Source organism: Acomys minous, assembly GCF_964271855.1.
Source record: "Acomys minous genome assembly, chromosome: 1".
NCBI lineage: Eukaryota > Metazoa > Chordata > Mammalia > Rodentia > Muridae > Acomys > Acomys minous.
The window spans coordinates 66,283,002-66,309,598 of record NC_140483.1 but is presented as its reverse complement, the minus strand read 5'-3'; positions in this window follow the sequence as shown (position 1 = coordinate 66,309,598).

Sequence of the window (26,597 nt, the reverse complement as noted above, 5' to 3'; positions counted from 1 at the left end):
CTCATTTAATTTTCTATACTATGAAAAGCAGTTAAATAAATGAACAACTCACCCACCATTATGATATACCATACTCATTAATAAGACATTTGAAATGATTCATCACTCTGACCAAAGCAGTCAGTGAGTATGCCAAGAGCACAAAATGGTGGCAGGTTTTAAAAAAATGAAGAGAAGTTATGTTTTGCCGACATGAGATAGCATCCTAGCTGACTATTAAAAAATAATAGTCAATAAAGCACTTTCCTGGCAAGCATGAATGCCTAGGTATGGTCCCCATAACTTACCTAAAAAAGCTATTTGTGATGGTATGCAGCCGAAATCCTAGTTTTAGGGAAATGGAGACAAGAAACTCTATGGGGCTTGCTGGCCAGCCACATATTCTGCCTATTAGGTGAAACCTGCCTCACATAGCAAGGTACTAAAAGTTGTGGATGGCTACCTCTGTTCCCCAAATTTTGTATATCTGCTTATACATGTGAATGTTCATACTGACAATAAAAACAACAAAATGCTAGACAGATGAGGTTAATTTATGTTAGTCTTGTAGAAGTTGGAAATAAATCATAAAAATGACAGCAGTTGACAATGCATTTACTTTTTAGAGGAAAAAAACCCATATGATTCCACTTCAGGCTCAGGTTGTACTCTCTGGTATTTCAGTTTCCTTGTTTTTGTTTGTTTGTTTGTTTGTTTTCTAGCTAGTCAATAAAATCAACATTCTCATTCCAGAGTTGTTACTGGAAATAGATTGAACAAATAATGGATTTTTTCCTGCATATATTTACTATTCTGATCATAAAGATTATTCATAAAATATCACTGAATAACCCAGAAAGTAATGAAGTCATAGATCCATATTGTAAATGAATATATATCTATATCATTTCTCATATCTCTATCTTAATATTCTTAAACAAAATTTAGCTCAAGCTTATTTATATTTTTATCAGCAAGAACTTTGTATATCATATTTATTTAACTGTTAAGAAAATAATTGATATATGGGGCTGTACAGAATGTTCAGCAAGTAAGAACACAGGCTTCTATTTCAGGCTTACTAATTTTTCTTGCAGATAGTTCCTAGTATTCACACTGGATGTGTCTAAAACATCTTTAACTCAAGTTCCAGGGAATCCAAAACCTTCTATTGGCTTCTGTGGTCATACACATGTATAATAAATATATCTAATAAAAACATTGTAGTCCATATTTTTGTTTATTTTGTTGTTATTTGTTTGTTTTAGATACAGAGTTTCTCTGTGTAGCCTTTGCTGTCCTAGTAACTTTATAGAACAGGATGGCCTTGAACTCAAGATTTCTGGCTGCCTCTCCCTCCCTGACTGCTGCTATTATAGGTGTTCACCAGCATACCTGGCTACAGTGCATGCTTTTTTTTTTCCTCGCCCCAAGCTCCCCGAATAATGACTTATGAGACTCAAAATATTTTTACCAATACCTAGGCCATGTAGCTAGGCTCATCTCAGAAAGCTCGTAACTTAAGATAACCCATTTATTCTAATCTACATATTGCCATATGGCTGGTTATTTCTGCTTAGGTGTCATGCATCTGTCCTCCACACACCTTGCTGGGAAGAATCTCCCACATCTAGCTCTGTGCAGAATTCTTTCTTTCTACCACATGTACCATTTCCTATTTCCTGCTTTATCTATAGGCCATTAGGTTTTTATTGAGAGGTGATACTTCCATACAGACACAAGATACTCCATCTACATTTTCCCCTTTTAGTCCATTCAAAAAATTTTTTGTAATAACAAACTAACATGTAATAACAACAAATATGAAACAATTATGAAAACTGTTATGTAAGATTTATAGTCACAATTTCCAGTCCATTTGTGCCTAGAAGGTCTTGAGGAAGTATTCTATTTCATATCATATCTTGGTAAGTTTAGAGTTCTTTACTTAAATCATTTTCTATCATAACTTGCATTACTAACCTAAAAACATTTTCTTGGACCTAAAATATATTAAATCCTAAACAACTTAAGATTTATTGTAAGACTATAACTATCTAGTCTTCACCCCCATTAGAGTCTTGTGAAGGAATAAATATTCCCTGAATAAGTTGAAAGTGCAGGCAGGCAGCTTGCAAAATATAGAATTGATAGGCAGCCGGCTGCCTAGAAAATCTATAAAATTTCTCTATAATGTTGGAATATTGTTATTGACCTTCTTGCCTAGAAGATCTGACACACATGTTTTTGAAGCTGGAATTATGAAGGACTTCCTTACCCTGACTGGGAGAGCTTGGCAGTCAGTTTTACCTGCATCCAAGTCTTTTTTTTTTTTTTTTTTAGTAGAAATTAAACATTGTGAGAGAAGCATGAGAGAATGGGGAAATAGAAGGATCCAGAGGCTCATAGAAACCTACAAGAATAACATTATGATGGGCAGTTCTGGGCCCAGGGGTCCTGCTCAAACTGTGGCACCAGTCAAGGACAATACGTGCAGGAAACTTCGAGTTCCTACCCAGATCTAGCCAATGGATAGGACAGTTGAGTGGAGAGTGGGGACTCTGTTGGCTCTGTTTCTTAACAATTAGACTTTATTATACAATCCAACAATCCTATACAAGAAGGAAAAAGGGTTAAAGGGAAACAAGAGTAAACCTTCTGGTATCTGTTCCATGGGACAGATCCCCAGTTGTCTCTGGCCTGCACACTGGTCTGGCCTGTAAGCTGGTCTCTCCCCAGATTCACGTGCGAACCTGCTCCAGAAGATGCAGCCTTCTCCTCTCTCAGCCTGCTTCTCTCTAGGGTGTGCAATGGCCAGTCTGGGTCAGGGTCCCTGCCCCCATCCATGTTGGATTAGAAACACAGTAGCCTGCCTGAAGTTCCCTGGTCCACTTCCTGAATTTCAGACCCAGGATGGCTCCATTCAGTCTATCTATGGTGTTTCCAAGGGACAAAGCCCCCCAAGATTGCTTTCATCTGGGACAAAGCTTACAATCCTTCCCACAGGACTGACTTTCACATGAACTTTGTTGCCCCATATTTGACCATGTCCCCTGGATGAGGAGGCCTGTTGGCACTCAGAGGAAGGATATCAAGCTACCAAGAAGAGACTTGATACCCTATGAGTATATACAGGGGCAAGTGGTCCCCCTCATTCACAGTCATAGGGGAGGGGAGTAAGGGGAAAATGGGAGGGAGGGAGGAAGGGGAGGACAATTGAGATGTAATATGAATAAATTATATATATATATTTAAAAATTTTCAAATCCAATGTTTTATTTTATTTTTAATTTTTTTTCGTACTTCGCCATCTCCCCATGCCAGGATGGCTTTTTTTCTCCTTTATTAATTTATTCTTGGTACATCTCAATGGTTATCCCATCCCTTGTATCCTCCCATTCTTCCCTCCCTCCCATTTTCCCCTTATTCCCCTCCCCTGTGACTGTTCCTGAGGGGGATTACCTCCCCCTGTATATGTTCATAGGGTATCAAGTCTCTTCTTGGTAACCTGCTGTCCTTCCTCTGAGTGCCACCAGGTCTCCCCCTCCAGGGGACATGGTCAAAGGTGGGGCACCAGAGTATGTGAGAAAGTAATATCCCACTCTCCACTCTACTGTGGAGAGTGTTCTGTCCATTGGCTAGATCTGGGTAGGGGTTTAAGGTTTACTGCCTGTATTGTCGTTGGCTGGTGCTAATTTATTCAGATTATAACTCAATTGTTATCCCATCCTTTGTATTCTCCCATTCCTCCCTCCCTTCCGCTTTCACCCTATTCCCTTCCCCTAGGTCTATGATAGAGGGGGACCTCCTTGCTAATTTTAGGCATAGTATCCCGTGTTGTGGGCCCCTCAAAAATTGTGAAAGTGGTTAAGCTGTGAGAAAGCCAGCTGTAACATTTGTTGTCAGTCTCTAAATGTTGTGAAAATGAAGGCTTACATGAAGTCCCAATTGAAACTATCTGAAAGGCTGGACCATTTGATCTAGGTGTTTGACAATGTCCTGGAAGCATGTTTTGATGAAACCTCAGCAGAATCAGTCTGAAGGTGGATCATGCAGGATGCTGGGATAAATGTGTTTCAGCATCCCAGCATCCTGGAGGATGAGACTTGTCAAAGCTGTCTTCTTTCTATTGGTGTTTGGCCCTTTTATTCTGTAAATATATAAACTCTCATAGGTATTATACAGTTCAGCAATTGCATATGCATAGGATGTGCAGGGTATACAGATCAACTAAAGATAATGCCTTGCTCTTTGTATGAGCAGGTGAAAGACATCTGTTTTTTTAGGCTGATCTGGATTTTATACCAAACTGTAATACCAATTTTTATCTATGCCACTTAAAAGAATGGCATGATAAGTCCTGAGGATTTTGTAGCCAACAAGATTTATTGCCTATCCATAGACATTTATATCTCAGCCAATTTAAGAGCTAATCCAATATAGAGGGGCCAGCATATACATAACCAGTCTTGGTCTTGAGTGTGTGTGTGTGTGTGTGTGTGTGTGTGTGTGTGTGTGTGTGTGTGTGTGTAGTCAAAATCTTCCAGGAGTCTCTCTCTTTCAATTCTAATTTTTAATTATTTGAATGGAAGACACAGCTTTTCTTTTCCTGTTGGAACAAGCACAAAATCTCCCCAATGCAATATCCCTCCTTTCTCCCTTTTTGGAATTAGGGCCTCAATATGCTGATATAATTCAGCACTCTTTCCTAAAATACAGTATTTTTTTTTTAACAGTTGTGGTACTTGTCTTATAGACCTTTTAAAAATTCAAAGTCAACAAAGCAACATTTAACCAAAGCATTCTGGGATATTCTTTATCCCTCTTCTGTTCTATAAGCACATCTTTTAAGTTCTTGCTGGATTTCTTAACCTATAGGATTTTAAGTTCTTTCTGTAACATTTTCTATGATACAATGTTAAAAAAAAAACTGATGTATTCCAATGGATACACATGCCAAAGCACCATCAGCCTCCATTTGTAAATGCACCTCCAAGAGAGTCAATATCTCTAAAAAAGGTGTAAACTCTGAATCAACCTCCCTAGAATTCATGGGAAAACCCCATTGTAATTCTGAAAATATATCAATAAGTGGAATCTGGATTTTTCATTCAACTTATTGCAGTTCTATAGGTTGTCATTCTAATTCCTCAAGCCTTTGTGGATTTCTCTCTTCTGGAACTACCTCTATGGTTGTTATTGTAAGTTTGGATTACTTTGAAGGTATTTTATGTTGTTTTGAAGAGACCAACAACCTCTGTTTTATGTCTAATCTAGCATCTAAGTTCTCAGGCTCCTTTTTCTTTAAGTTTGTTTTAGTTGATTTTTCTTAAAAAGGATACACACACACAGACACACATATAGATGATTATGACTCAAATTATTATTATTACTATTATTATCATCATCATTATTATTATTTGCATGTTAGTAGTGAAAACAAAACTGTTGGGATCCAAATGTTCTCCAATACATGGTTTCATATTTTTTAACATGGAAAATATTTATTTGTTCATTCATTCATTCATTCATTCATTCATTCATTCATTTATGATCTCTTTAAGGAGACTTACATTATTATGTAATCTTTATGTTGTTTGATTGTCTATGATAAGTATGTTTGTTTATTAATATTTTAGCATCTACATACCCTTACAATATTTTTAAATTTTTTATAATTTATATATTGCATCCATACTGTTACCCCTTGCTCCTATCTTCCCATTCCTATTCTCCCTATTTACCTACACTAGTCCTCTGATAGGACCACAGCCTATCAGGTCTCAGGATAGCCTGCATTCCCTTCCACTGAACTGATCACATCTCAGGCACCAGAGTTTATGTCAGAGGCAGTCACTGCTCCCACCCACCACACAGGTGGAGAATGAGCTGTCCATCCTCTACAGCTGAACATGGTACTAGGTTCTCTGCATGCACTGTCCTTGGTTGGTGCATCAGTTTGTGAAGGACCCTCTGTGTCCAGATCCACTGGATTTAATGATCTCCTTGTGGCGCTCCTGAACCCTTTGAGCCCTTCTATTCCCCTACTCTTCCATAGGGCTCTCAACCCTCCACACAGAGACCAGCTGCAAGTCCCTGCATCTTTCCTGATCCCTCTGGGTGGAGTCTTGCAGAGGACATCTATATAGGGCCAATATCAACTTATAATTGAATATATACAATGTGTGTCTTTCTAGGTCTGGGTTACAACACTCAGGATGATAATTTCTAGTTCTACCCATTTATGTGTGATTTTCTTGATTTCCTTTTTTTTTTTTTTGATAGTTGAGTAGTATTCCATTGTATAAATGTACTACAGTTTCTTTATCCATTCTTTTGTTGAGGGGTATCTAGATTGTTTCCAGATTCTGGCAATTATAAATAAAGCTGCTATGAACATAGTTGAGCAAATGTCCTTTGTGTATGGTGGAACATCTTTTGGATATATAACTAGGAATGATACAGCTGGGTCTTGTAGTAGCACTACTCCCAATTTTATGAGAAAGCACCAGATTGATTTCCAAAGTGGCTGTTCAAGTTTGCTCTCCCACCAGCAGTGGAAGTGTTCCTCTTTCCCCACATCCTCACCATCATATGCTGTCACTTTAGCTTAGCCACTCTGATGGGTGTAAAATGGAATCTCAGCGTCATTTTGATTTGTATTTCCCTGATGACTAAGGACACTGAACATTTCTTAAAAGGAGGATTTTCTGTTTAGCTTTGTACTCCAATTTGTAATCGGATTATTTGGCTTGTTGGTGTTTAATTTCTTGAATTCTTTATATATTTTGGATATTAGCCATAATTCAGATGTACCATTGGTGAAGATCTTTTCCAAGTCTGTAGGCTGCCATTTTGTTCTGTTGAAAGTGTCCTTTGCTTTTAAGTTTCATGAGGTCTCATTTATTAATTGATCTTGGAGCCTGAGATGTTGGTGTTCTGTTCAAGAATGTGTCTTCCATGACAATGAGTTCAAGGACCTTCCCCACCTTTTTAACATATTTAGTTTTTCTCTTTTTGTTATGACATCTTTAATCCAGTTGGACTTGAGTTTTATGCAGGGGGATAAATATGGATCTATTTGCATTTTTCAACATGTAGTCCTTCAGTTAGACCAGAACCATTTGTGGAAGATGCTATCTTATTTCCGTTGTACAATTTTGGCTTCTTTGTAAAAAATGAAGTTTCTGTAGGTGTGTGGGTTTATTTTGATGTCTCTGATTCAAACCCATTGATCACCCAACCTGTTTCTGTGTCTCTAACACACAATCCTTGTTACTTTTTCTCTGTAGTACAGCTTGTAGTACAGGGATCAATATTCCTCAGGAAGATCTTTTATTGTACAGGATTATTTTTGCTATTCTGGATTTATTGTTTTTCCACATGAAGTCAGTAATTTATTTTAAGGTATGTAAAGAATTGTGTATGTATTTTGATAGGGATTGCATTGAATCTGTAGATTGCTTTTGGTAGGATGGCCATTTTTATTACAGTGATCCTCCCAAACCATGAGAATGGGAGGTCTTTCCATCTGATATCTTCTTCAATTTATTTCTTCAGAGACTTGAAGTTTTTTTCATACAAGCCTTTTACTTGCTTGGTTAGAGTTACATCAAGATATGGTTTGTGAGTACTGTGGAGGCTATAGTTTCCCTAGTATCTGTTTGTGTTTTGTATAAAAGAGGCCAACTCAATTTTTAAAAATTAATCTTGTATTTAGCATCTTTGCTGAAGGTGTTTAACAGCTGTAGGAGTTCTCTGGTGGAATTTTGAAGATCACTTATGTATACTATATATGTGTATGTATATTTTGACTTCTTCCTTTCTGATGTGGATTCCTTTGATCTCCTTTTGTTGTCTTATTGCTGAGGCTAAAACTTCAAGCACTATAATGAAGAGAGAGAGAGAGAGAGAGAGAGAGAGAGAGAGAGAGAGAGAGAGAGAGAGAGAGAGAGGGCAGCTTTGTGTAGTTCCTGATTTTAGGGGAATTTCATTGCATTTCTCTCCACTGAATTTGATATTCCTATCAGATTGCTGCATATAACCTTTATTGTGTTTAGGTAAGTGCCTTTTTTTCATGATCACTCCAATACTTTAAACATGAACAGCCACTGTGTTCTGTGAAAAGGGTTTATTTTTAAATTTTTATTATTTAATTAATTTATTCAGATTACAATTAAATTGTTATCCTATCACTTGTATCCTCCCATTCCTCCCTCCCTCCCCTTTTCATCCTATTCCCCTCTCCTAGGTCTATGACCAAGGGGTACTTCCTCCCCCACTATATGATCATAGGCTATCAAGTCTCACCTTGGTAGCCTGCTTATTCTTTCTTTGAGTGCCACCAGGCCTCCCCACCATGGGGAGGTGGTCAAATATGGGGCACTATAGTTCATGTCAGAGTCAGTCCCCATTCTCCACATAACTGTAGAGAATGTCCTGTCCATTGGGTAGATCACAAACTCCTACTCTGATCTAGCCAAAATGTTTTTCAGTATCTAAGATGATTATGTGGCTTTTTCTTTCAGTTTACTTATATGGTAGATTAATTTGAGATATTTCCATATAGTGACCATCCCTGCACGCCAGTGATGAGGCCTACTAGGTCATGGTGAGTGTTATTTTTGACGTGTTCTTGGATTCATTTTGTGAGTATTTTCTTGAGTATTTTTGCATCAATGTACATAATAGAAATTTGTCTGAAATTCTTTTTGTTTATTGGATCTTATTTCTGGTTTAGGTATCAAACTGATTGTTGCCTCATAGAATTAGTTTGGCAGTGTTTCTTCTTTTTTGTGGAATAGATTGAAGAGTACTGGTATTAGCTCTTCTTTGAAGGTCTGGTAGAATTCTGCTCTGAAACCATCTGGCCCTGGGTTTTTTTTGGGGGGGGGATTTTTGATACTCTTTCCTTTGCCTATAGGGGATATAGGACTATTTAGTTTGGTTACCTGATCATGACTGAATGTTTGTAAGTGGAATCTATCAAGAAAATTGCCTGTTTCATACAGATATTCAAACTTTGTGGCATTAGGCTTTTGAAGTGGGACCCAATAATTCTTTGGATTTCCTCTGTGTCTGTTGGTATGTTTCCCATTTCAATTCTGATTTTGTTGATTTGAAAAGTGTTTCCCTGACTTTTAGTTAGTTTGTCTAACTTGTTGATTTTCTCGAAGAATCAGCTCTTGGTTTCCTGGATTCTTTGAATTGTTTTTGTTTGTTTGTTTGTTTGTCTTTGTGGGTTTTTCCTAATTTACTGATTTCCACTCAGATTTTTATTATTTCCAGCCATTTATTCTTCTTGAGTGTGTCTGTTTTATTTTAATAAGGCTTTCCACTATGCCATTAAGCTGCTTGTTTGAGATGTTTCCAATCTATGTATGAAGACATTCAGTGCTGTGAACGTTCCTCTTAGCACTCCTTTTATTGTGTTTCATACATTTGGGCATGTTGTACCTTCATTTTCATTGAATTTTAGGAAGTCCTTAATTTCTTTCTTTCCTCCGTAACCCAGTTACTGTTGAGTAGAGAGTTGTTCAGTTTCCGTGTGTGTGTAGGCTTTTCAAAATTTCAGTTGTAGTTGCATTCCCGCTTTAGTCCATTGTGGTCTGATAGGGTAGCACATACTCATTCAATCTTATTGTATCTGTTGAAGATTGCTTTATAAACTACTATATAGTCAATTTTGGAGAAGGTTTAATAGGCATAATCTTTTGTGTTTGGGTGAAAAGTTCTGTAGATACCTGTTGTGCCCATTTGTTTCGTGACATCTGTTATGTCATTATTTCTCTGTTTAGTTTCTGTTTTGTTCACCTATCCTTTGGGGAAAGTGGGTTGTTGAAGTCTCCCACCATTAATGTGTATAGATTGATGTGTGGTATAGACTTCATTATGTTCCTTTTACAAATGTGAGTGTCCTTGTATTGGAGGCATAGCTGTTAAGAATTATGATATTATGATGTCATCTTGGTTGAATACTCCTTTTGTGAATGTGAAGTGTCCTTCTTCATCTTTTTAAATTAATTTTGGTTGAAAGTCTATTTTTATTAGATATTAGAATGGCTATTCCAGCTGGATTTTGGGGTTTTTGGATTTGGAAAATATTTTTCCTGCTTTACTCTCAGGTAATGTCTATCTTTGTGGCTAAGGTATGTTTCTTGTATGCACAAAAATGTTGGGTCATGATTACACATCAATTTTGGTTCTTTGACTTTTTATTAGAAAGTTCAGTCCATTGATGTTGAGAGAGATTAATGACCAGTGACTGTTCAGTCCCATTATTTTTATGTTGAATTTGGGAGTGTGTTTATGTGCTTGTGTAATTTTTGTTTTTCTGAAATAAATTTATCTATTTCGTGTGTTTTCCTGGTTGTAGTTATCCTCCTTGGGTTTGAGGTTTTCTTCCAGTATTTTCTGTAGGGCTGGATTTATGAATACAGACTGTTTAGTTTGTTTTTTTCATGGAATATCTTGTTTTCTCCATCTATGGTTATTGAAAGTGTGACTGAGTATAGTAGTCTGGACTGTCATCTGTGGTCTCTTAGGGTTTTCAAGACATTTTCCCAGGCACTTCTGGCTTTTAGGGTTTCTGCTGAAAATTCAGGTGTGATTCTGACAGGTTTGCCATTTTATGTTACTTGTTCATTTTCCCTTGTCACTTTTAATATTTTCTATTTGTTTGGTACATTTAGTATTTGATTATTATATGGCATTAATATTCTATTTTCTCTTCTAGTCTACTTGGTGTCCTGTAGGTATCTTGTATGTTTATAGAAATCTCTTTCTTTAAATTAGGGAAATTTTCTTTTATGATGTTCCTGGCCTTAAAGTCAAGAATCTTCTATTTCTTCAATTCCTATTATAATTGGGTTTTGTCTTTTCTTTAAATATCACATTTAAAAGCAAATAAAGTAAAATAAATGATAAAGCAAGACATGGAGTATTTTCAAATGGCTTTGAAGCCAAGGTACTGTTTTAATGAACAAACATATGCAACTTTTACAATAACATAAGAAGGGTTGAACAGATGCATCAGTGGATGAGAACACTTTCTCCTCTTGCAACGGACCTGAGTTCAGTTCCCAGGTCCCCTGTGGCACCACACAGCTACCTCTACCTCCAGCTCAAGGGAACCCAGGGCCTTCTTCTGGCTTTCTTCAGAATCTGTACTCAGTGCACATATTCACATACACACAAACATAAAAATCAAAAATTAAAAACACATTATTTAAAATATACTCTTTGGGAACCCACTTTCAAGAGTTTCTAGCAAAATATATTCCTTGTTTCTCTTGATTTAAACTTGTGTTAAGGTATGACAAGTGTGTTTCAGTTACCCCTGAATGATAATATCTCTGAAATAATACAATGTAAGGCTATAGAGAAGGTAATTGAAAAAATTATAAATAAAAATAATGGTTAAAAAGAAGAGACTTGATCCCTATGAACATATACAGGGGGGGGAGGTAATCCCCCTCAGGAACAGTCATAGGGGAGGGGAATAAGGGGAAAATTGGAGGGAGGGAAGAATGGGAGGATACAAGGGATGGGATAACCATTGAGATGTAACAAGAATAAATTAATAAAGGAGAAAAAAATAAAGCATTTTAATACCTAAAAAAAGAAGTTATTAGAATTTTGATAGATGAAAGTGGTTTCTTAAGCAATATTCTTACAACGTTATCAGCCATAGATTTACAACAGGTCATTCACATGACAAAAACAAGATAGTTTTAAAGATTTACTTTTACTTTTAAATATGTATATGTATATGTTGTGTTGGTGTGTGCAAGTGCCCACAGATCCACAAGTGGGTTAGATAACCTGGGCTACAGGTGAGTATTTGCTACCCATTGTCAGTGGAAATAATGTTGTGGTCCTCTGGAAAAGCGGCAAGTTCTCACAATTATTGGGGCATCTCACCAGTCCAAGGTTGAACTGTTTTGAATCATTAGAAACCTATTTTGTGTAGTTTATTGGGAAGTTTCTATTGACAAACACAAGAATATATATAATACACATAATAATATATAATAATAATAATAAATTAATGAATTCTCCTGTGATTTTCAGATAATACTCAGGGTCTCATTCTTCATCTAAGGATTTTTTAATTTGTAAAATTAAAAGCACCCACCTTTCTCAATAACATGAAAGGATAGAAGTAGTCTTTCATTTCGCACACATGTTTGTTCACATATGGCCTCCACTAAACCTTTTGCAGCTGCTGAATGTTCAGATTTGATTCATTATATACCTCAGCTCCATGAACGACCATATAAACCTATAAGTCAGAAAATTTTAATTAATATTTCCATTTATTTATTTATGTGCTAGCATCTTGTGTGGAAGTCACAGGACATCTTTTGAGGACTGAATGAGAAGTGACCTTTACAGCTTCACATATTTGAATACTTATTTCACCGAGTGGTGCTATTTGGAGAAGTTATGGAATTCTTAATAGGTGATGCCCTGCAGAGGAAGTACAACACTGAGGCTGGACTGTGATGTGGGATTGACTTGTTTATTCTCTCTCTCTCTCTCTCTCTCTCTCTCTCTCTCTCTCTCTCTCTCTCTCTCTCTTTCTCTGTCTCTCTCTCTGCTTTCTGTGGGTCACCAGCCAGCCTCTTGCTCCTGGCACTGTGATTTTTCTAACCATTGCCATGCCTTCCTTTTCACCATGGACTCCACCCCCCTGAAGCCCAAACAAACTCCTTGCCTCTTCTCAGTTGATTTTGATTATGAGAATTTATTGCAACAATAGATATATAACTAATACACATTCTCCACAGTATTCATGAAGTATTTGGAGTTCTGTCATATAATTTAGAGATCTATTTTATAAGCTGCAGAGAAGCATTCTGATACTTCTGTCCAACACTTCACAGACTCCAAAAATATTCCACAATTGGAATTAATTTAGTTTTGAGAAATGAGTTCCTAGACATATAGATATGCTGTTGTAATGGCTGAGTTTATTATGGATGTAGGGGATTCTACCTGGTAATTTGCAAGAACCTTTTCACACCATTATTCATTCTCATAATAATCTGAAGTGAACAAAGTCTAAAATGATTTGAAGAACCTCACCAAGTTCTTGCAGGGAGCAAAGTAAGCATAAAGGATTCATAGCTAGGTCTGTACATCAAGAAAATGGTCTTTTCTCTGCATCAAGCCTAAGTTTTAACAACCGTGTGTGTGTGTGTGTGTGTGTGTGTGTGTGTGTGTGTGTGTGTGCATGTACACACAAGTGTAGGAATGTGTTGTTTGTGTGCATATGTATGTGTGTATTAGTGTGTGTGCATGTGTATGTGTGTACATGTATACATGTATGTCAGTATGTACATATATATGTGTGTGTATGTGTGCATGTGTATATGTGTGATGTTTAAACATTCATATCATATATACATATATATGTATATATGAGAGAGAGAGAGGCTCAAAATTTACTTTAGAATACCCTTTGATTGCTGTCTACTTTATTTATTGAAGCAAAGTCTCTGTCTGATCTAGAAATTGCTAATTAGACTTGTGTATCTATGCAGTTTGTCTTGAGAATGCCATATCTCTGTTTCCTGACTTCTGGGCTTAGAGGTACTTCTGTTCTGAAACACGTATTCTGGTTTAATTGTTTTAGCTTGAGCCCTTTACCAACTGAGTCCTCTCTTCTGCTCCCATAACTATTTGTATTAGAACATTTTCCTCTGATCCAAGGGATCTATGGTATTTATTATAAATTTAGTCACATTTCTCATTACTAAAATGTTTATTTTTAAAAATCATTAGTTTTCTTCAAAGAACTAATTCTGTCAAAGTCACCTTTGAATCCACCTGTGATTGTGGTACAGTTTAATCAAAATACATATGAAGCTAAAAACTTCAAGTATATGGCCAAAGGCACAAAGAAAAAAATCAATTTTTGTGCTTAATATGCATTTCCAAACCTGTAGTTTTGAAAGATGTTTCTAGAAACCTCACAGATCTTTTTGTACTTGTTAAAGGTTAAAACCAAGGTGTGTGTGCCTTTGGGCTATTTATCCAATAGAGTTTCCTAATTGTGGGAACCTATGCACAGAGTCTCTAAGTGTTGGAGCTTGCATGGAAAGATAGCCTAGCAGTTGGGAGCCAAGGAATACCACAGAGTCAGACTGCACAACACAATAAACCTTACACAAGAGATTTATTGGGAGAAAAAAACTCCAGGAGGTTGGCTGGCTCTGATCAGATGAGATGCTGCAGAGAACTGAGCAGAACATAGGGATTATAGGGAGTTCCTTGGAGGTGGCAGATCTTTCTAGCATGCCCTGGGATTGGATGGATTATGTGGCCTGATTCTGGGGAAAGTTCTGGGATTGGTGGGATTTTTTTCTTGTAGGGCAAGGCCTGACCATGCTCCCCTCTCAGGACTGGGAATAGCCACTATAGCCATTAGGGAAGGCTGGAGGCTGTGCTCCTTGGGGGCTCCTGGAGCTCCTGGGGGTGAACCTGGCTGGTCAGCTGGCCACTTATGTGCCTCAAGGGCCTCAGTGTGTCCCTTGCAACCAAAGTAATCTAGGATCCTGCTCACAGGAGGTCCCCAGAGCTGTGGCTTACATCGACACTCTGACCCTGGCAAGGAAGTCCCTCCTGCTTGCTTGAGTTGGTGTAAATAGCAAACAGGGACCACCAGGGAGAATAACTCCACTGTAACACCTTTCTTCTGCTAAAGCGGACTCCACTTGACTTCTTTGTTTGTGGAATGGGAACGATCAAAGTGGAGCACATTTAATTTTAAAATATTATTACAAACATTTATTTACTCATTCATTTTGTATGAGTGTGAACATAAGTGCATACACACACACACACACACAAATACACATGTGAGTGTACCTACCAAAGCATGCATGTAAAGGTTAAGGAGAATTTGGGGCACTCATTTCTTTCTTTTCCCAATGTGGGTTCCAGGAAATGAACTTGGGTTGCCAGGCTTTGCAGTAAGAGCTTTTATCTGCTGAGCCATTGCAGTATAACTTGGGGAATTACTTTTACTTTGTAAATATATATATATATATATATATATATATATATATATATATATATATATATATTCATGTTTCTAAATTGTAGATAGTAAATGAAACACTAAAATATATAATTCTTCTTTATTTATCTAATTATTACTAAAAGAGAGTATAAGGAAGTCAGCAAAAAATGAGAAAGGAAATTTCCACCCTCACTCCCTTAGAGAGACATCCTTAGAATTATGATGGACAAGATACCTTAAGAGAGCCCCAGAAAACAACTGAGAAAGCCCAGTCCTCAAACAAGAGAAAGATGGGAACAGCTACCTTGATATGTGGACAGTTTGCTCTTAAGCATCTTCCTGACTGGAATGACTTAGACGCAACATGGAAGGCATTTGGCACAGAGCTTCTTGTGGAAAGAGTATAGAGAAGAGGAGAGCTATCTTCTGTTTTTTCGAGCACTGACCAGGGCTGGGTTCTTCTTTGCCTAATTCAGAGACTTGACAGTCCTGGCATAGGGTGGGAACCTAGGAAAGGCATAAAAGAAGACAAGGGAAGCTGCCTCAAAACACGGAGACTTCAGCACCATGGAGAGTGGTTGGTATCTTTCAAAGGGACCTGCTCCATTATGGTTTGCTCTAGAGGGAGAAACAGGGCGCCATTTAAATACACTTTACCTTTTCTTGTATTGAGTTCCTTCTTCCTATTTACTTTTATTAACTTCTTCCCTCCTTTTGTTCTTCAATTCTCTTTCTTCTTTCTTTCCTCCTCCTCCACTCTCACCACACTTTCTTTCTACTGAACAGAAACTCCTATGTTTTCGATTACTGACAGTAAGAGAGCACAGAGAGACTTACTGCTGTGGCACTCCAGAAGCTGCACTATAATGGATCTCCGTTTGCATATCCAAGGCAAGTCAATTCTGACCTCACAGTGGATATTTGAATTTTCAATTAGTTCTGAACTCTATACATGTTATTGACTAATATGTATAATTTGTAAATGAGAGGAAGTGGATAATTGACAGTAGCTGATAATAAAATGTGAACATAAGGTGGACTGTAATAGACTTTAAAGGAAACAGTCTGTTTTGCCTTAAAATATTTTTTCTTTGTGGCAAACTGTAGAAAATGAAAGCAAGGGGGCATGATGGTGCATGCTTTTAATCCCAGCACTATGGAGGTAGGGGCGGGCAGATCTCTGTGAGTTCGGGGCCAGTCAGGGATACACAGAGAAACTGTGTCTCAAAAAAATGAAGACAGAAAGAAAATGAAAACAAGGGTAATATAGGACTGTTTCACCATGTATGGGTCACAGGACAATGAATATATGATCAATTCCTAAAAAGAAAATCTTCAAGGACCTGTAAGTGAGCCTTTACACACATACCCAGAAAAGTTACACGTTCATCTAAAAGGCTTCACTGAGCTCAGGGATTTCTTTCTGGGGTAATTGTTGAAGGGTTTCCTGAGTAAAAAGGCAGCCCCAAATACCTACACTATACAGAGGCTTCTTTTCTTCCAGTGCATGAACCCCAGCAAAATAACACAATGCATAAGAAGAAATAAGAAAATGTAAACCAAAAACAACAAGATAATTATGTAAAAACCAATCTGAAAAAATGGAAATCAAGAAATTATTTACAACAGCACTATTTTTAAAACTATGTTTTCAGTTATTTATGGGGAAAGAAAGACATCTAAACAAATCCAGCAATAAGACACAAGCAGAATGAGAATTTTCACAAAAAGAAATGGAGTGATTTAAACAAGCAGATTCTGAAGCTGCAGAATATAATAAAAGATTGAAAAAATCTAATGGGGGCCTGAGAGATAGCTGAGCTTTCTTTTGAGTTCTATATATATTCTTTGGCATGATCATACTCATGCAATGCACACACATGCAGGCACACACACTCAAACACATGGTGCATAGATGTACACATAAACAAAGGTGCCATAAACATTAAGTATATATTAATTAAGAATTCAAAAGCATTTTTAGAAGATTAAGTTCCCTCTATCAAAACTATAAATGTTAGAGGACTGTCAAAGCCTTAAATCATTATAATTATTTTGCAAAGTTTCATTTAGTCAATTTTATCTTTCCACTTTTGACATTTCCATTATACCCAAAAAGTACATATAGAAATGAGAGGTTTTCACATGAGAGGTATTCACATGAATAAAAACTTTTCATGAATCTGATACTGACCATCCTTTTGATAATTATAAAGGTTTTGAGTCTGGAAAGCATTATTTACTACTTCATCTTAATCTTGCTCTTTGGTTTCATTTGCTATAGAAGGAGGGCAATCTGTTGTGACCTATTTCCCCAGAGCTCAAACCAGCTTTGTATTTTCACATGACTGAAAGTTAAGCGAATTCTCAACTAGGAATTTTACAAATACTCCCCTAGATATCATATGGACTCTTATAGTTTGGATATAGGTTTCTAAAAAAAAATGTAGACATTCATTTTTGGAATGTTGATCTACATAAATTTATATTTCTTTTGGTGTAGTGACAGCTATTATCCTTGAAGCACAATGGAGTATAATTTCACATTTAGACACAGGTTTGCACCCAACAAAAACAGAAAGTGGTCCTAGGCTACAAAACTTCAAATCCCAGTCTCTTCTGTCCTAATGTTCCAGAGCACGCATTTCTTACACGCTTCCAAAACAGGACAGCTGGGGACCAAGCACTGCTACTAATGACCCTGTGCAAGACACTACATACTGAAACACAACACGTGCACACACTCATTTGTTTTACTAGATATTTCTTTAAATTTTTTAAACTTTTAATTGCTTATGATTTTGTTAATTATTGTTTTCTGAATAGTATTTTGGTTTTTATTTAGTGTCAACCTCTTAAAATGGCCTATGTATCCTCTATGTGAAACTCTTGAGGTAATTAGTTCTGTGAAAAGACTGACAGCTGCAACCGTCTTGAGGAATTTTCTCCTGTATGCTGAGAAAAATTGATGTATGGGTGCTAAAGAAAACTGGATCAAAAAGACACAAAATTGATATTTCTCTGTGTTTTATGATCTGATAGCATATGAAGACAAGGGATATGCCTCAGATGGAAAGATGAGAATGTTCAAAGTCATGAAAATAAAATAGCAAGATCTATCTTCATAAAACCTTTGTATGACCACAGCAGAAAAAGTCTCATTACACCAGGCCGGCTTCAAATTCAAAGAGATCCATGAGCCTCTGTCTCTCAACTGCTGGGACTAAAGGTGTGCATCACTACTATCCCACTTAAATAATATTTTTAAGATATTAATTTTACATATGTTTATGACATGAATTACCATGTTTGTGTGGGTATGTACACACTTGTGTATGTGCCCACAAAAGACCAATGAGGACATCAGATGCCTTGAAGATAGTTACACGTGGTGTGATCTGTCTCATGTTGGTGCTGGGAACCAAACTATTCTCTGCCAAAACAGGACTGGTCATAGCTGCTATTCTCTGCCAAAACAGGACTGGTCATAGCTGCTGTTTCACTTGCCCAGTCCCAAAGCTCATGTTTTAAAGGCATTGTTCTTGGAGAGAGCATTGTGGTGGGTGTGGCAGATCCTAAAATGTTATCTACATTGAGACGTTCTCACATGTCAGGGGGCATGTACTCAAGAAGAGTTGCAGACAGCTGTCACTTCCTCGCTCTTTTCTTGCACCCTTTCCATAAGAAGACAACTTCTTCTAAGCCCATGTTTCCAAAAATAACAGGGCTGAGGATCTTTAGCCCACAGGTTGGTGCTGCTCCCATTGAGGATAGTTCTTTTTGGCACTGTTAACTCAATCTGAGAATGTCCTTACATATGCACGAACGAGTTATGTATCCATGGCAATTCTAAGTCTTCAAGTTGACAATGAAGATTAACCTCTGCCGAAGGTGAGGAATCAGAGCTCGGCCATTTCCTCCAGGCCTCAGTAATTACAATTTCAATCAGCACATTGTCCAAAGAGGGAATGGTGTGTGTTCTGAAAGAATATTGACAGATTAAGTTACACAAACTACTCTCTGTAAGCAAACTGTGCCTTAGTAAACTTATCATATTGTGGTAAACACCACTATTAATCAGACCTCTTGCGTGGAAATGTCATCAGAGTATCCATGAAGGAAGAGCCTATTCTTTCAATAACACCAGAGATGCTTTTGAAACCTCAGGATAAAAAAAAATTGATCTTCTTTGTTTTTGTTTTATTCTCTCACCCGTCATTGAGAGTACCAGAATCGATCAGTTTGTAATTACTATGTGACTATATAAAAGTGTATTGTATTTTGAGTAAGTACCAAGAATATCTTGGGAAGGGTGAATGGCTCATTTGGTAAAGTCCTTGTCATATAAGCGTGAGGATCTGAGTTCCAATCTGGACAAACCATGTAAGACTGGGGATGGCCGCGTGTGAGTGTAATTCCAGAACTAGGATTCAGTGATAGGTAGAACATGGAGGCTAATGGGCCACCAGTCCAGCTAATCTGATGAGATACAGATTCAGTGAAAGACCTTCTCTCAAAACATGAGATGGAGTACAATTGGGAAAGATGTTCAAGATTGACCTCTGACTTTGTATCTAGACACACTTACTTTAAACATACAGGCATGCACAAACATTCGTGTGCCCCATACATATAAAATACTTTATAATCTGAAGAAACAGGTGCGGCAAAATATAGAAGCTTCACGTAATTTAGTCACTGCTTGTATCATTGAAATAAGGATACCAACCAGACCTCAGGCTGGAGAAGTCACCCAAGGACACCTCCTATAGAGTAACTTGAGTTGAAATAATATTATTTTGCTTCCTGTAAAATTTTAGGAATTTTCAAGTGTTTTTAATTAAGAAATAGCTTTCTAATATAAACAGAGAATACTCTAGGTATGTTTGTGAATATTACCAATTATATTCTACATTTAAAACATTTTGTGCCAAATAGTATAAAAGCTAAAATGTAAATTCCAGTCAAAGTGTGATTTTATAAATGTAAAATAAATCTCACACAACAAGCCTTGAGCATAAGCTTCCACAATATGAAATTCTAATGTTTGCTGGTCAAGAACGAAATTCAAATAGAGAGACTCCCTGCTAGACCTGAATTGCTCCAAAGTCTTCTGCAAGCTGGAGGAGAATTTACTTTACTGTTCATGGTGAACGGGAATAAAGAATCAACAGTCAGCTAATAAAATACAAGATTAATAGTAAGATCTGTAAGCCCAGTTGCACTGAGTAGTGCCAAGCTAAGATTTGAAGCTTTTTTTTTTCCCTTTACATTTTGAGACTCCTCTTAGGATTATTGAATTCTGTATGAGACAGCTAAGGAGATAGTTTTGGATGAATTTTAAGAAATGGTAGGTAAATCTATCTTGAAGTACAATAATGCCTAAAGCAAACAAGAGACTTCAGTAAATATAATCTGAGCCGGAGAAATGGCTCAGGGTAAGAGGACACTCACTTTTTCAGAGGACTAGAGTCAGGTTCCTAGCAGCTGCCTAAGGAGCCTCACATTGGCCTGTAATTCTCAGCTACAGGGCTTTCCTCTGCTTCTGAGGACACCTGCACTCATGTGCATGCATGTTCAAGCTCATACACACACAGACACAAACACACACACACACACACACACACACACACACACAGTGATGTAATCCCTTATGTTGTTATGAAATGCAGCTTTTGCTAAGAGTATTTGGGGCATCATCACATCTAATTTTTGTCTGGTACTGAAGGTCCTCAGAGGTCCACTCGTTTTAATTTAAACCATATCATTTTGTCACAAACCCTGTCCATGACACAGTGCTGAAAGGGTCACAGGCTACACAATCATTCCAATTTCAGTCTCAGCATGGCTGTCTAACATCTACATAGACACGTGGTAGTTAATTAATCTCTCTGAGAATTAATCTCTAGTTCTCTCTCATATAAAATAGAGCCAGCAGCATTCAAGCTCAGGCTTGTGTTGCACCTAAGATAATTGTGTTCCTTAATACACAATTCATTAGTTATTCACAAACAGCCAATACTATGCAAAATAACGAGCTACAGGAGGTTCTCTTTACATTTCTTGGAGATGTTAGCCTGAGTTCATTCAGATGGATCTTTCCTTTCACATTTTCTCCTCAGCTCACATTTATACTTTGTGTTTGATTTCCATATGTAAATGTCTTGCTTTGACATTTGACAGTCGATGGATCCATCTAGGGAAAAAGTTCCTTTCACTTCATGGAAAGTGAATTTAAATACTTCCTTGATGACAGGGGTCAGAGGTTATAACATGTAGCCTTTCTGTAAGTACACAGAGTACAAGGTGAAATAATACTAACGATCAAAGGCTGCCACTCAGTTGATGGAGTGCCAGCTTCGCATGCTGGAGGCCCTGGGTTTAATACCCGGCACCACAGAAACCAGGGATGGTGGTACATACCCATAACTCCAGAATCTGGGAGAGAGAAGCAGGACGACAATGACCTTCTCATGTCACTTACAAATGTACGTCACCAAAGGTCTTTCACCTTTATGCTTATCAGGCAATATTTGGAATTGTGGCTATTTTTCAATATGTATTTGAAACTATTTCATAATGCTCTCCAGTAACACCATCTTAAGTATTTCATAAACTTAGCTTATCCTTAAAAACATCAACCTAAGAGAGTAAGCATATCAATTCTGTTTAGAAAGAGAATTATTTGAATAACTTGGCATATGTGCATGTGTATGCATACGTGTGTATACCTATGTCAAGAGTCTTTTATTATTCTACATCTTAGTTTTGAGGCAGATTCACGCATTAAAATTTGAACTCACTGATTTAGCAAGGTTTTCTGGCCAAAAAACCTCCAATGATATCATTACATGAACAAGATGCTGAGACCACTTTTTTTTTATGTGGATGCTAGGAATACAAATTAAGATCCTCATAAGTATACAGTAAGCTCTTTACCCACTGAGCCATCCCCTCAGACCCTACAATTAATCTTCAATAAAAGAAAAGAATGCAGTAAATAGCCAATTATGTGTACAAGCAAGCAGTTGTGACAGACATGGGTTTAATGTGATTGGAAATAAAGAGCCATAGTAAAGATCGAGTACTTTAAAGCTTTCAATGAGCTAAGAGGGGAAAGCAAATTCACATCTTGATTTACAACTTTCCTTCACAGTTCCCCATGTGGCCATCTGTGGAACTTATGGTAAGAAGGATACTCAAGACATCTGCATCTTCTGCCCTATAGAGAGTGAATTAATATGCAACCCCAAATGAAACGAGGAACTGTATTTACTTTTCTCATTGTGACAAAATTTCTGGCCAAAGCTCACAGTTTGAGGAAACAATCTACCATATCATGGAAGGCACAGAAGGACAAGTATGAGGTCACAGGCAGCCACAGTAGGGCCACATGGAGGTGAGTGCCGGTGCTCAGCTTGCCTTTTCCTTTTCAATCAGTCCAGGATCCCAGCCCATGGCAAGTTGCTACCCTCATTTAGAAACTGCCCTTCTGGCTCAACTAAACTAGTCTAGAAACTCTTTCTGAGATATACTCTGAAGTTTGTCTCCTAGGTAATTTTAGATTTGCTCTGATTGACAACCATTAATTATTAAAGAAAGTTTGGACCTGTGGCTTAGGACTTAAGGTATTGAGATGAGGATTCCAAGCAGATCATCTAAGTGTGCTAAGCTTAAGCATGGGAGTCAGAGGTGGAAAGGCCAGGCCTAAGTAGATCTGAATGTGAAAGAGTGTGCAAGATCCAGGTCTTGCTTTGCTGCTGGCTTTAAAACAGGGAAAGGGGAGACCACAATCCCCACAATCCAAGGCACCAAGCTGATTCCCTCTTATGGATCTGCATCCAGTGTCTATACTAATGAGAGGCTGTGTGTTGTTTCTACACATTTTCAAGCACAAATTCCCTCTATTACCCTCCACAACCTATCCCACACAATATTCATCTCTAGTAGTGACTATCTAACTTTTAAAATCATTTATTCACTTTACATCTGGGATTGTAGCCCCCTCCTTTCTCTCCTCTCTCCTACCCTCTCTTCTTCTTCCCCCTCCCCATGCCATAGTCCTCAGAAAAGGTGAGCACCCCTATCTGAGACTATCTAACTTTGAAATGGGGAGTTTTAGCTTCTACATATGAAAAGATATAGAAACTCATTGTTTCCTAGTGCAGGACTTGTCTTATGCAATGTGGTATCCTCCACTTCTCTCTACTTTGTTTTAGTTGATGGGATTTCAATCTTTTTTTTTTTCATATACAATACTTCAGTTTGCTTTTCTCCTCCATTTTCTTTTTTTATATGGAAGTGAGGGCAATTCAGCCTGTATTTATTCAGCCATCATTGCAGATCCTCTCTATCTCTTTAAAAGATTCATTTTATTATCTATCTATGCATGTAGAGGGCGGTATGTGTGCAAGTGTTTAAGAAGGATAGCTAGTGTCACACCTCCTGGGGATGGAGTTAGAAATGGTTGTGAGCTGCCTGTCCTGGGTGCTGGGAGCCAAACTGACCTTCTTCAAGCTTTCTTAACCACCAAGCCATTTCTTCAGCCATGGCATTGGGATCTACCCAGAAGAGTAGTGATATTTTTCACAACCGTCAGTGGTTCCCTCAGACGTTCCAGGGTTTAGACGTACTGTACTGTGTTCAGAAGAACGTGAGTAATAGGCAACATACATTCCCACCACAGGGAAAGAAATGGGCAGGCTGCCGTGCAGTGTCTTCCCACGAAGACTAGAAAAGGCATGGGGATAATTGACACTATGGGAAGAGGAAACACAGGGAAAGAGAGATGTGTTTGGGAGTTAATACAGAAATAGTTGTCAAAACCTCCTAGAATGAATGAAATTCTGTGAACTTCATAAAAGACACAGCTTTCTGAAAGTAAAATGTTTCCATGGTAGACCCAAGCCAACCATCTATGGAGCTGATGAGGTGATTGAACAAGTACAGGAGCTTGCTGACAGGCCCGGTGACCTGTGTTCCATCGCTGAGGCACACAAGATAGAAGTTAGACGGACTCCTGCAAGTCATCCTTTTGTCCTCAGCATGTCTGTCATGGCACACGCGTCCTTTCCCACTCAAATAAAGAAATGTAGTGAGTATGGTAATTTTTCAGTTTCTTCGTTGAATATATGAAGAAGTCTAGACAGAGGGACTTATTACCAGTCACTGTATCACTGAAATAATAATAAGACATTGCAGCCACCAATGGGAGAGAAACTAATATTTTGAGTGTCATTATTTGATTTAACAGAAATCTCTCTTTATGCATTTTATAAGCATTTATGAATTTTTAGATATTTACATTTGCACTATGCTCTCATTGCATATGTAAATTCAGGTTAAAATCACAGGAATTTAAATAGAATTTAGTCATTTAAAAAGTGTAATAGATAATGTGCATAAAATCTCTGGAATATGTTATGATGTGCATTTTATACAAATCAGTAGCTCTCCAGAAACCACACTGAGGCCTCATGCACTCTCAATTCCTACAGAGGATGCACCTGTTTCAGAGTCTTACTCTGTAGCTCAGGCTAGCCTCAGAGCTAGTGCCCTCCTGTCTTAACCATCTGAATGTCAGGATACATGAGTATACCACCATGTCTGTCTGCACTGTCTATCATCCATACCTAACCATAGTATTATTTTTTTCTGAGAGGATGCAGGAAAACTATGCTGTTTCTCATGAAAGTTAAGAAATCTTGAATGAGACAGAATAAATTTAACTTTTCTGTAATGACCCAGTCTTTCATTCATGTCCTTGAATGCTATTTTTGGAAACATCCCTTGATTACTAATACTAACCATATCTCTGTATACTCATACTGGAAAAGGATGTTGACTCATACAATTGACATTTTTCTTAAATTTACCAAAAATAGTTACTGGAATTAGAAACCTAGCAATAAGGTATCCCTGATGTGATGATACAATATTGGAACAAAACATTTACTGAGGCCCATATGAGACACAAACAGTGAACCAGCAGAGGTGATTTGGGTAGAGGCCACAAGCCACATTGTCTGCCATCCCAAGGTGGCCTATGCAACACCCAAGCAGCTTTAGGCTTATATCTTTTTCTACCCACAGCACACTGTCCTGGCCTGTCTAGGAAAAAGAGAGCGAACCAGCAGAGGAGGTTTGTGGCCCATGTGAGCAGCTTTTGCCTTGGATCTCTTTCAACCTGCTCCTCACCTGCCTGTCCCTACTGGGACACAGAGAGCTACCCCATAAGAGCTGAGCTGGGTACAGGCCCCAACACCATCCTGAGAAAGCATCTGGGGAGACCTAGCAAACAGCCATTGAAAGGGAGCACTCTGTATGATCCTGACCTATGGGACCCACCTGGGACACAGAGAGCTACCCCATAAGAGGGACCTTCAGGCCTGCTAACACCAGAGGCAACCAGATGGCTAGAGGCCAGTATAAAAACACAAGCAACAAAACTCAGATCTGTATGACACTGCTGGGCACCAATGGTCCTAAAACAACAAGCCTTGGAGGTACTAACATCCACAAAGCACAAGAAGAAGGTTTTGAAGTTAGAGATGATGAAAATGATAGAAGCTTTAAAGGAAGAAAATAATCTCTAAAAGAAATACAGGAAAATATGTTCAAACAAATGAAGGAATTGAAAAAAATGCCTTAAAGAATTACAGGGAAATATAATAAAACAGGTGAAAGAAATGAATAAAACTATGCAAGACCTGAAAAAGGAATTAGAAGGAACAAAGAAAACACAATCCGAGGCAATCCTGGAGCTGGAAAACCTAGGAAAGAGAACAGGAAATGCAGGCACATACAGTAGCAACAGACTATAAGAGATGGAAGAGGGAGTCTCAAGTATAGAAGATACTGCTGAAGTAATCAACACATCAGCCAAAAAGGGAGAAAACTAAAAAGTTTCTGGCAAAAAAATCCAAGAAATCTTATAAACCATCCAATCCTAAGAATGATAAGAATAGAAGAAGGAGAAGACTTGAAGCTCAATGGCCCAGAAAATATTTTCAGCACAATCTTAGAAGAAAACTTCTCCAACCTAAAGAAAGAGATGCCTTTAAACATGCAAGTAGCCTACACAATTCCAAATAGATTGGACCAGAAAAGAAAATTCTACTGCCACATATTTATCAAAACACTAAATGTACCGAACAAAAAAAGAATATTAAAATTTTCAAGAAAAACAGGGTGTGGTGGCAAATGCCTGTAATCCCTTGGGAGGCAGAGGTTGTTGGATTGCAAAGAGTTTGAGGCCAGCCTGTTCTATAAATGAGTTCAGGATAGCCAAGGCTACACAGAGAAACCCTGTCTCAAAAAAAAAAAAAAAAAGGTTCAAGAAAAAAGAAGGCCAAGTCTCATTTAAACTCAAACCTATCAGAATTACAACTGACTTCTCAACAAAGACTTTGAAAATCAGGAGAGCCTGGACAGGTGGCATGCTGACCTTAAGAGACCACAGATGTTAACTTAGACTACAATACCCAGCAAAACTTTCAATCATCATAGATGGAGAAAACAAGTTATTCCATGACAAAACCAAGTTTAAACAGTACCTAGCCTGACAGAATATACTAGAAGGAAAACCCCA